Source organism: Gavialis gangeticus, unplaced genomic scaffold, assembly GCF_001723915.1.
Source record: "Gavialis gangeticus isolate Ggan-Ray unplaced genomic scaffold, GavGan_comp1, whole genome shotgun sequence".
NCBI lineage: Eukaryota > Metazoa > Chordata > Crocodylia > Gavialidae > Gavialis > Gavialis gangeticus.
Genome location: NW_017729022.1, coordinates 168,009,716 through 168,021,661, shown reverse-complemented (window position 1 = coordinate 168,021,661; position 11,946 = coordinate 168,009,716). Strand labels below are relative to the sequence as shown.

At 40.9% G+C, this 11,946-nt stretch overlaps 1 long non-coding RNA gene across 1 annotated transcript; it reads left to right on the top strand.

Annotated features, from left to right (window-relative positions):
- The first annotated feature begins 499 nt into the window (after positions 1 to 499).
- On the top strand, positions 500 to 11,635 carry LOC109297085. The gene is made up of 3 exons (XR_002097198.1): positions 500 to 904; positions 4,224 to 4,289; positions 11,380 to 11,635. It is a non-coding gene; the product is annotated as an uncharacterized LOC109297085 (long non-coding RNA).
- Positions 11,636 to 11,946: the final 311 nt, after the last annotated feature.

Genomic DNA, 11,946 nt, shown 5'->3' with positions numbered 1-11,946 from the left:
ATTAGGTTCTCATTCTGCTAATTACTGTACAGACAAGTAACAAACAAGCCCTGTCCCAGAAAGTTCACATTTGAGGCATCAGTCAGAAGCAACTGGTGGATAAAGCAGACAAACTGGGCAGGGTTGTGTTGGAAGGGTGAAGTAACAAGAAAACTGAGCCAAACAGTAGAGCAGAAGTCATAGCTTGTCATTTGCCCAATCAATGCTAGATCAGAGTTATTTGTAACACCAAGGCTGGGTAGGTTTAAAAAAGATTTTTAAAGGACGGTAAGTTGGTGGTTTTATGAATTGTGATAAGGCACTTTTTCCCAATATATTAGGACAACCGGGGGAAAAGGTGGGAAGGTGCTTGAGTGAGAGGAGAAACAGCAGGTGATGAATGCTTGCTTCACTGGCAGAGGAGAAGCAGGAGTCAGTGAGGATTCAGGAGCAATGTTAGAAGATAAAAGAGAAAGGAGGGCATGTAGACTTGTGCAACTGAGAGATTAATGTAGTTTGACTGACAAGTCAGAAGGATGATGCTTGAACCAAAAGATGTTGAATAGTTTTGACAGTGCATGGCAATGTGGCTGGAATTAAGCCAAAGAGAGGGTGATAATTTTGGTGAAGTACATGAGGAAGGACAACAGCCAGAAAATACTTGGACAAGAGCCTTAGCAGCCTGGACAAACCATAAAACCTGAGTCTTTGAACATTATGTGGGTAAAAGAGACAAGACTTGAGGCAAGACTTGGACTTGACCTGTGTGTGTAGGTCAGTGAAGATGCCAGGCTCAAAATGTCAGGTTGGAGATGTTGATTTTAGCCTCTCTGGGGCTGATCCAGCTACCCCTGAGCTTTGTGTGGTCTTGCAATTGATGCTGCGCTAGCACTGAGTCTTCTGTGCTTAAGTCTGTGCACTGAGGGTAAGTGTAATTTATTTTTATCATTTCAATTTAAATGCCTTTTTTTTTAAACAAGATACAGAGAAGCAAGGCTACCACCCTTATACTGAACAACTCCAGCAAGATCAGGATGAAAAATAATTCTAGTCAGTCTGATTTTGGCTGCTCTTCAATTAAGCAGAAACCACGTCTATCTCTAAAATGTTTGGTTGTGTAATACATTCTACTGAGCTGTTTTCATCCATCTATGCCACACACGTAGAGAGGTAATGAACATCTCAAGAAAAAGGTGGATGCCAGTGATAGAGTTTTGTGAATAAGTTATAACCAGAATTCTGCCACAGTTTAATATGGAAAATGTGACAAAGAGATGAGTTAGTTCTTTTGAAGTACTTCCTGGGATCGTGCTATGGTCATAGTGTCAGCTGTCAATAGTTTTTGTAAAAGCTGGTTTGGGAATATTTTAACAAAATGCCAGTTCACGGAAGCTAAAACATTTTCCAGGAAATGGTCAGTTTTCATGATTTATTTTTTTTTACTAAAAGATATTTGCCTGAAATGGGGGGAACAAATATTTTGACATTTTTAAATTGAAAAAAAAAATCCAGTTTATCATTCAAAACAACTTTTTTTTTAGAAATTAGAGATTGCCGTATCTGATGAATAGTAGAAATTGAAAGAAAAGATTTTGAAAGGAAATGCCTCTCTTAATATGAACTAAAAATAAGCCACGAGCAGGCAGAAGTAGGAAGCAGCTGACGTTAGCTGGTAAACACACACCCCAGGATTCTTTATACCCTGCAAGGCTTGATCTTATAATCAGTGCTGCTGTGACAATACATTGTTGCCAGACCTATCATTCTTCAAATAAGATGGTTTCATGTTCCAGCTGGATCCATTCTTTTTCTCTGTGATGGCTATCTAGAGGGATTAAAATTGTTTGATGCTCATTGCTCATTGAATGAACTTTAGATAAAGTGTCCTGCAGCCATTTTAAAACACGTGGGGGCTTAATACACATGACAATAAGCTGTTTTAATTATAGCAGCTATCCGGGAACTGCTCTAATTAAAATGCTCCGCCCCCCACCCCCGAGCATGTGTATAGGCAGCCTCCAGGACAGCAATAGTATGGAAACAATGCTAAGTCATGCCAGCAGCCTGTGGTGTTGAAAGAACATGATAAAGAGAAGAAACGTTTAGTTTTTCTTTAAGGTTTGGCCCTTAGTCCACAGCCAGAGAAAAATCAGATTTCTGAATTTATTTTTTTAATTCTTCAATAAATTACTGAACCATACCTATTTTGGTATCCAAATGAACCCAAAAGCAGCCCTTAGAGCATTGGCATATAAGCAGTGGTACCTCAAGTTCCATGATACTCATGAAGATGTATAACTTAGTCATACTAAGGCATACAGAATGACATTTGTCTGAAAACTTTGTCCAAAACTGCCAACACACTATTGGGTTCTAAGGGCTAACACAGGGGAAATTTATGCTGCCCCTTTCCTAAGCTGACTGTCCTGCCTGGATGTGCTTGCCCTGCAAGCCGAACCATCCCTTGACTCTTATTACCTCTCTTAAAAATAAATGCTCTTTACAGGAGCCACCTCCTACGTGTCACTAAACCTTCATATATTTCAGTCTGTGGATTATCTTGGCCCCCTCCAGTATCTCTGTCACCTCAAAACAGCTCTTTCTTTTAATTCACATTTCCATCTACATTTCTGGCGGGCCTACAGTGAAATATTCCCTAGCTTTTATGAATGTAAGGAATGCAGTGGTGAACCACAGGATTCCCCCACCTACAGCTCCCCCTTTCAGCTGCCAGCTGCTTGTCAGATTTTAATTAACGAGAAAGTTGCTAGCAGTTATTCATGTTGATTCTCTCTGTTCCTCTCTGGAGAATTCCTAAATAGAGCTCAGAACACTGAACCTTCACTTACTGTTTCTCCCTCTTTCCCCCCTTTACAGCAGTCAGTGAAACGTGTTATTAGCTATGACTTTTTGCACCTAGAGTTTAGGAAATACATGGTGGTGGTAACCAATTGTGGGGTGGGGCACACAGGACCACTATGTCCTCCAACCTGCCCTCTCCTTTGCTAGAAGCACATACACAAAACTAACATACCTCTGTTCTCTGTTCACTTGGAGCAAAATTATGGCTGCTCAGAGGTGGGAGCATTGTTAGGTTTGTCCTCCCCAATTTTGATAGAAGCAAAATTGATCTGAAATTGCAAAAAGGGCTGGGTACTTGCTGCACTAGTGGCAACTGCCTGACAAGTCTGAGGGAGTGCAGCATTGTGAAAACATCAACTACCAGTGGAGTACCTATGGTAGGAAGTGCTGGCTCCATTCAGGACTTCTGAAAATACTAACACCCCCAAACAGCACCTTAAAAGTACATTTTCCCCCTAGCCTCCAGCCATTAGTTCTAAGAGCCTTGGGGGAAAAGCAGTATATGCCTTGCCTGCTAGCCTCTTTGAACAAGTAGCTCAGATTTTTTACAGTATATGAACACCTGTAAGAACTGGGACTAACATAGTGATGCAGGGAATGCAAATTTGTTTGAAAGTATTAGCCATTAGTGGGTATTTTTAGTTTTAGCCCAACTCCAAAATTTTTTAACTGAAGATAGCATTATTCAATGAGAGGCTGTATTTCTTGCTATTGGCTACCAGCCCCTGAATATTATTAAAATGCAGCAACATGCAGCAGTTATTATAAGTGATCCAACAGAGAGTCAGAAGGTATTTATATACTAACCCTTAAAAGGTAAAAAACATAAATGTCAAATATGTGATAGCAACAATTAGCTTTTTGATAACACTGATAAATGGCAGAGACTTCTTTTGATGCTTTGTTATGGAGTCAAAAGTAGCTGCTTCAGAGTTAAGGTTGTAAAAGTTTCCATCAGAAACCCGGTTTTGATCTCCTATCCTATCCCTCATCCTAACTTTCTGTAAAAAGCTGCTTTCTGTCTGAAGTTTCTGATGTGTGGTCTCCAACCAGAAAAGGGCTTGTGAGGGGGTGGGGTGATGGAAGCTTTGAGGTTATTGAGACAAGGCAAATTGAGACCGGAGATTTTGAAAAGGGTGTTACTCACTTATGGAAAACTCTTCCAACTTTTTCTGGACAATCAATTTTTCAGCAGTGCTTGTAATATGCACTCTAATTTTGTTTTATTTCTTTTTTTCTTTCTTTCCTTAATAAGAACTAGTTCAGAAGTTCTTTAAATAACATTAGGTTGACACATGTGGCTTTATATGTTATGGAAATGTAAATCTCTCAGATTTATCAGGTCTTGGAGAGTACTGTAAGTTCACTTATATGTTTTACAGAGATTATAAGATCCATTGGCCTGGTTACAAGATCCACAAATATTGCCTATGGACTTTACAAGTTCTGTAAGTATATCCTCATAAAGCTTTGCAGACCCATCCTGCACAATACATAGACCCAAATCCAGCTGCACTTTTAGTGAGGGAAGTACCACTTGCACAGTTAACTTTAGCCATGCTAAAGGCCTTTCAGGCCACCTATGCAGATCTTTAGATCCTGCTTTCTTGGGGAAAGCACGTTACACCATGTACATTTTGGGAGTGGGATATCCAGTTCTTGGCTCCCTTCCCCCCAAGTGAAATGATTATCTTCCACTTCCTAGCAATGTGGTCTAACTATCAGACTATGGGCTAAGCAGGGCCAAGAGTACTTTCCTGTTGAGTGTGGCTTACAGGACAAGATATGTGGGACCAGAAAAGGAGTAAACCAAAGGAAGTAGGTCTCAGTCAGATGGGTACTGACCCTGCTCTTACCCTAGTGGGATAAGAAGCTGTCCCAAAGGAGGTCTATTGAATTACTATTAAATCCCAGATGCAAAAATATCACTGGTGGCAGGAACAAGGGCCAGAACCAAAGCTTCCCTCCTTCCAGGAAATTGCCTATCTTATTGACCCACACTCCCTGTGGCTTACTTTTCCTTCTGGCTGAACCATTTCAGGTTCAAGTGCAGGCACAGGAGACCCATACTAAGAGTAATGCATAATAAGAGAAACTACTTTCTGGCTTCTTTCCAAAGGGACAGACATTAAACATAAACCAGTTTAAGGGATCAGAAACTGGTTGAAACCTGTAACAGAACAGATGTTCAGTGCACATAAACCAGATTGAAAATTGCTGAAACTGGTTTGAGATAAACTCGGTTGAATGTAGTATCAGACAACTGATTTGGGTCAAACCAGTTTATGCAATGTCTGTCCCAGACCCCTTGCTGGTTTAAGATAAACCAGACACTCCCAGGATCGTGACATGCTCTCTGGGCTGGGCAAGGCTCTGCTTCATAGCAGGGCTAGCCCCTCCCCTCTGTTCCCTGGCTGCAGTTCCAGCAAGAACTGCAGGCTGCTCCTCTCCAACCCCCTCACCACTCCCTGCTAAGCAGGAATTCCCCCCTCCCCTCTGCCTTGCAGAGAGGTGTCTGTGTATTAGCTAGCAGACCACATGCTGGTTATGGTCCTGCTGAATCAACAAGCAGAATCAACAGGTAGCTGGTAATGTCCTGCTGTCATTTTTAATGAGGTAATAAACACTGGGTTAGGGGGTGATAAACACTGTTATCAATTCCCTGCTGAACTAATCAGAGCGTCCTGCTGGGGCCTGGCCATGCCCCTCTCAGCTCAGTGTTGTTCAAGGAAATGGAGGGCTGCTCTAGCACCCCCCAGATTCTAGCCTGAGCCACTGCAGGCATGTGCCTACATATCTGGGATGTCTGTGCAGTTACAAACTGATTTAGCCTAGCCAGGTTAGACTAACCTGCAAAGATTGAATCAATTCAACTTCAGGCTTTTTGAATGTCTGTACCTAGCCCAAAGGCAAGGCACAGGACCTGAATTCCAGAAATACATTTGTAGCCATGCAGAATTACAAGTACAGTTCATGGGTATAGGTTGTAGCCATGTTGGTCTAAGGACACAGGCAGAGAAGGTTCTTTGGGTAAATCTGATATCAGATTTACCCAAAAAATCTTGTCTGCCTGCGTATGGTTCATAACACTTAAACACAATGGTTGAGATTTTCAAAGCCGGCCAGGAGGCTTAGATTCACATTTCAAGATTTTCAAAGATGATGATCAGGGATTTAGTTCTATACTTCCCACTCAATCCAACGGGAGATATGTGGCTAAATCCTCTAATCAGGTTTGAAAATTCTCAATCCACCTAGTTCGATGTCTACGTGAGTAGAAAGAAGGGCAAGTAAGTAAACTTAAGTCTGTGCTCAACCTAAATGAGGACTGAGGCTGGAAACAGACATATCATTTGACTTGAGATGGGTTGCTCTGGAATTTAACCCAGATTAATACTGTTGTGGCACTGAGGTACACATTGCATTGCTGCTCAGTAGGTGGCTAGCAAGAGCATGCAGCCTGACAGGCTTGAATCAGATTACTGGGTCCCTGGAATGAACTGTAGTAATAGTACAGACATACAACAGGATATCTTGGGGGAAAAAAGTGTTAGTGAATTTTATCCAACGTACTTCAGAATGACTTGAAGACATGAATGTCTGTATGATCCCAGGACAAAAGACTTTCTCCCAGGACAAATGCCATGCCTGTTTGTAAGCACTGAGTGGTTTCAAATATTTCAATTAAATTACTTTTGGCCTTACTTTACTCAGGGATTAGATACTTTCATTCACCAGCTGACATTTTTCTTCATCTTTTTGGAAGGTTCCTGTAAATCGGCTTATAAATTTTTGGCTTTAACTAGAAAAGATGCATTTTTTTTAACCTATTGCAACTACATCTGCAGAATTCTCTCCTTTCACTGCAGCTCTCCCTGGGAGCTAAAACCACAGCCTTGCAAAAGGTCAGGAAAAGTCCCCCCTAAAGCCTCTGAGGAAGCTCTGACTCATCTTTTTTTATCAGTCTTTGGCTTTTATGTATCCCAAAGATGATTCAGAAGCATTTTGAGGTTGTCCCATGCAGGAGGTGATGCTTATAGTACTACAAAGACTCTTCTGTCAGTTTCAGTCATCTGTGAAGATTGGCATTCTTTTTTTCACCAGCTATTTCATCTCTGGAAAGGAGCTTTTGCTTTTATTGTTACATTATATGTGTCTTGCTCATCTGATTCATACTAATCTCGGGTTCCTTTTGTTCACTGATTCCTGAGTGAGGGTTTTAGTTACAAAAAAGTTAACACTGTATATCCAAGACTCCTCACAGTCTTCAGTTGACTGTGCATTTTAATGATCTAAGTCAAAGCCCAGTCATGCAATATAAATTGGAGCATAGGGTTTGTTTTACCAGATCAGATCAGTGGTCCATGAAGACTTGTGTCCTGCATCCAGCACTTTGTGCCAGAAAAGAAGGTCAAATCAAAATAAACATTATGCCTTTTAGCCATTTGTACAATGATACCCACCAGGGAAAAATTCCTTCCTGACCCCTGCAGTGATCATATTACACTAGTCTAATTAAAAAGGGCTTCTCTGCTCAAACCCTGAAAAGAAGGAATGTATGAAAATATGATAATGAGGATAATAAGCAGAAAAGATGCCAAGATGCTCAGAGGTTTATTCCATTTCCCAAGTACAGTTTTGAAGACAGATGGCTATTTGGATAAATGCAACAGATACAAGAACAGTACAGTATGGATACATGGCAAGCTATTTTTTGAGCACCAAGACGGACCTAAATGTTACATACATGACAATTTAGTTCTTTTGGAGCATTTTTTCTCCATCAATTATCTTTTTAAAGATTTCTACCTCACTGCAGTTTCTAAGGCTCAGACAAAGATACTTAAGCATCTAACTCAAACTAATTTCAATAAGAGTAGACAGACTGATTCTGGTGTAAGTCAGATACTCAAATATCTTTAAAACAAGTACTTTTAAGATTTCACCAGAAGATTGTATTTCACAGCTATAAGGTCATTGTCATAATGTAGACCTTTTGTTAAGTACTGCCCCCCAAAACAACATTTTATCATTAACCTGATAGATAGCATCGGGCAGTCATAGCATTGCATAAAGAAATGATTAAAAGAAAATCCACAGGAAGTGTTGGTCATGTTCAAGTGATGCTGTAGCAATGGTGGCCCAAGAAATATGCAAAAAGCAAGGAGTTTTCTGGGTGGTATCTTTTACTGGCCCAACTGCATGAGTGGGAAAGATTTATTCAAGCTTTTAGGCACAGCACACCTTTCCTCAGGTAAGTAACAGATGAAGCAATGGCCTGTGTAAAACTCCACCAGTAAATAAATCCCAGCTCCCCAACATTTATTTCTATCTTTAAAAGAACCCCCTAACCTCACCAAACTCATTTTCAGAAGCAAATTCCTTTGCTGATTAACAAACATCCAATGAAAGACAGCCCTGCATTAACAATAGATACAAAACCTGTCAACTCATCTCCACTACTACAACAATCAGCCACCTCCCCAACAAAACCATTAGAATACTCTGATGCTACATATGTCTATCCAGGGATGTGGTATATCTCATCCAGTGCTCCAAATGCCCTCATGGAAGCTGCACGGGTGAGACTAGACTAAAACTAGGCTCCAGGGTGAACAATCACAGGAAAAAGATTAAAGATAGAGACACATGAACATGGGTAGCAGAACAATTTTAATAGAACAACCCCTCCCTTGCTAACTTCACAATCCTCCTGTTCAAGGAAAAGATGAACCTGGGAGCTAAAATTCATAAATTTAGTGAACACTGAAAATCATGGACAAAACATGGATATTGACTTTAATGTCTCATTATAATCTATCTGATCCCTGATAAATTCCCTGCATTCCACAGATATTGGTGATGCCCTTCCCTCTTGGATGGTCTTACTTTGCCACTGATCAGTCTATCTGTCCTTTTGCATTTCTCTTGTCCATTAGTTACTTCTGTTAATGTCTCTCTCCTATTTTACAGACAATCAGACTGCTTTTATTGACATGTGACATAACCTTGGGGGGGTGGGAAGGAATATGACCAAGGCACCAGCCATGGGCACTGACTTAGAAGGGACACCAGTATGACCCCTCTCCCCAGAAGGAGTCTTTACCATGGCAGCCATAGGCCTGTATAACCCAGCCATAGGAATTAAGCAGGCACAGCTCCATGCTCAATAGTGTATCTGGCAGGAGGGTGGGAGCAAGTGGGGTGAGCAAAACAAACAAAATCCTTCCTCCGCACTCTATGGAAGTTTTGCCATAGGAGGTGCTGTCCTTTGACCAATAATGCATCTGGTGGTTGAAGGGATGGGGGGGGTGGTGTTAACAGGGTACCATGAGTGGTCCCTGTGGAACTCACTCCATGGGACTACTACAGCTAGTGTGCAGCAAGCCTGACCCTCAGCTGCAGCAGCATGAGAAGCATTGGTGATTCATAGGGAGTGCATGTGCGTGCACATGCAAAAAGCGCTGTACCACCCCTGCTTGCCACCCCTGTCCCCGGCCACTGGCACCGCTGGTGGCATCTGCAGGCGGTCCCCGATCACTGGTTGGTGCTCACCACCTCCCCGCTGCCACCAACAGCGCTGCCACCACTTGCAGGAGCTCACTGTGCTGCCCCAGCCTCGGGGGGCCTGTGCCATTCTGAGAAGCATTAACAGTTGTCACCAGAAAGCAAGGATAGCTAAAACTCCACTTCCCCTCTTCCTTCCAACACAGTCCCACCATGAAGTTGGTCAAATAAAAAATAACCACACAAATCATTGCCTTTTACAGGAAAAAAATATTTCTGATGGAAAACAAAATGCTGAAACATTCCAGGCCCATATTCAATTGTTTTAATGTTGAAATACTACCACAGTATCTCATGTGAATCAGGTGCTCCATGTTTCTGAGCTACCTGTAAGGCAGGTTCCCTTAGAAAGCAGAGATTAGTATATTTAACCCACAGTACCTCACTTCTACTGGGCCAGGTTCTAGCAGCTTTACTGAGGTTGAGTTGTACCTTGATCCCCACCCAAGTGGTCCCACTAAAATCAACTTGTCAATTTAACAAGTAAGATCCTACTCAGCATGAGTAAATCTGGCAGACGAAGACACTGAATATATAAAAAGTACTTGTACAGGATGGGAGGAAATTACTTTAATGGGAAAGTATCCTTCATAATTTTTCTTTAAAATGTAGCCTCCTTTAATATTCCTAAAAGCTGCAATTAACATGAAAAAATGTACAATCTTTGGTTATCATAAAGTTATCTACATCTTCCAATAGAAGTCTAATTGCTTGACAAAGACAGTATCATTGTGAAAAAAGAGATGATGTCATCTTTTTACTTACGAAAGCTACGAGAAGGGTTTTTTTCTGCAGTGCCCTTATATGTCAAACTTCTGGAGCTCTGCAATCAGTGCAAAATTGTGTGGTCTGTTTTATCATTTTTTTTTTGCATCCTGTAAATTCAGAGATATTAGAAGGGTGTGGCTTGTCCATTAAGGGCTGCTTTGGGCAATACTAATACAAAACTCACTTTGTTATTCTAACAGCCAAAGGCCTTTTAATCATAATTCCTGTTTGGCACCAGCAGAGTCAACTTAATTTACATAACAGTTTTTTTACACAAACTCTTTAGGGGGTGGCAAAAAGCAAAACAATTCTTCCGGGATGATTTCTTTGATATTTGTCAGCTTTTATCACAAATGGGATTGTACGGAAATAATCCAAGAAAGGAATGAAGCAATATCACAGCTACAGAGAAAATGAAGTCAAGTTACTGCTTTCCATTTTCTTTTCTTTTCTTTTCTCCCAAAACTGTAAGATGCTTAAAGGAGGTATCAAATTATTGGGTTAATAGGTGGTAGAGCCCACTTTTTTTACAAAGAATACAGAATGGTTCACATGTGCATGTAAACATGAGTAGAGGGTATGAGTAGAGCTCTGAGTAGAAGGGAAAACTGAAGTAAAGCAGAAGATGACAAAAACAACAGGAAAGGGCTGTATCATTAGCAAGGTAAAGGTAATACTGTTTCATTTATTTTATTAGTATAAGGAAGTATTGTAAAGAACTAGCATGTACTGTATCTCTAATTAAGAATGGATGTGTTGTGTCACATGATATGTTCTGCCTTTAATATAGTCCATCCTTAAAATCTGTGTGACAAGGAAGTTTGGTTTGGTGACATCTTGTAATGGATCAACTGTGTTGTTGGGAGAGATGTTAAATAAACTTCTTGGTACAAAATGTTCTGGAAGAGCATTTTATGCATGAAAGTTTATTTGATGTCACTCCTAACTACATAGTTCATCCAACCCAAGGTATTACCAAACCAATTTTGCTTCTTGCACATTCCCTAATCCATCATGGCTTCAACAACACTACTTAGAAAATCGTTTATTAGCAGCAGGCTCCTCTGAGTTTTTCTGGGTTTGTTTCAACTGATTTATCCTTCAGCTGTCTTTACTGGTGCAATACCTCAATCTTCAACCAACACCTGATTGTCCATGTGAGATATTCACTGATTTTGCTTACCATAAGATTATCTTCTACAGGTATGCCTCCCATGCTTCCCATGAACACACAGACTACACATACATTCTTCCACAAGGACATAATACTTGTGACTATTGATGGCTGATAATCTAACACTGATAGTATGTTGACATAAAATATTTTCTCTGTCTGAAGTGTCATTGCTCCTTCAAGAAGTGGTGTGAGAACCCTTCTACTCTAGCATCATTTGGGGACTGCACTTTTTTATCACACAATTATTATTTAATGATTACTCTGTTCCTGCACATACTTGTTTGTGACTTTCTTGAGCAACTATGCCTGACTTCAAAGAAAAGAAATAAAGCAATTGTGGAAGTTGCATTAGTATTTAAGCATGTGCTTATTGAGGAATGTGGAATACTCAGCATTATTATACACCAATGCTACTGCTACACTAGGCCAAGGGTCAGTAAGGATCTAGTCAGGGAACTTCTGGAGGGACTGGACATATTTAAATCAGCTGGGCCAGACAATCTCCACCCCAGAGTGCTGAGGGAATTAGCTGAGGTCATTGCAGGACCCCTGGCACGGCTTTACGAGCACTCGTGGTGCTCTGGTGTGGTGCC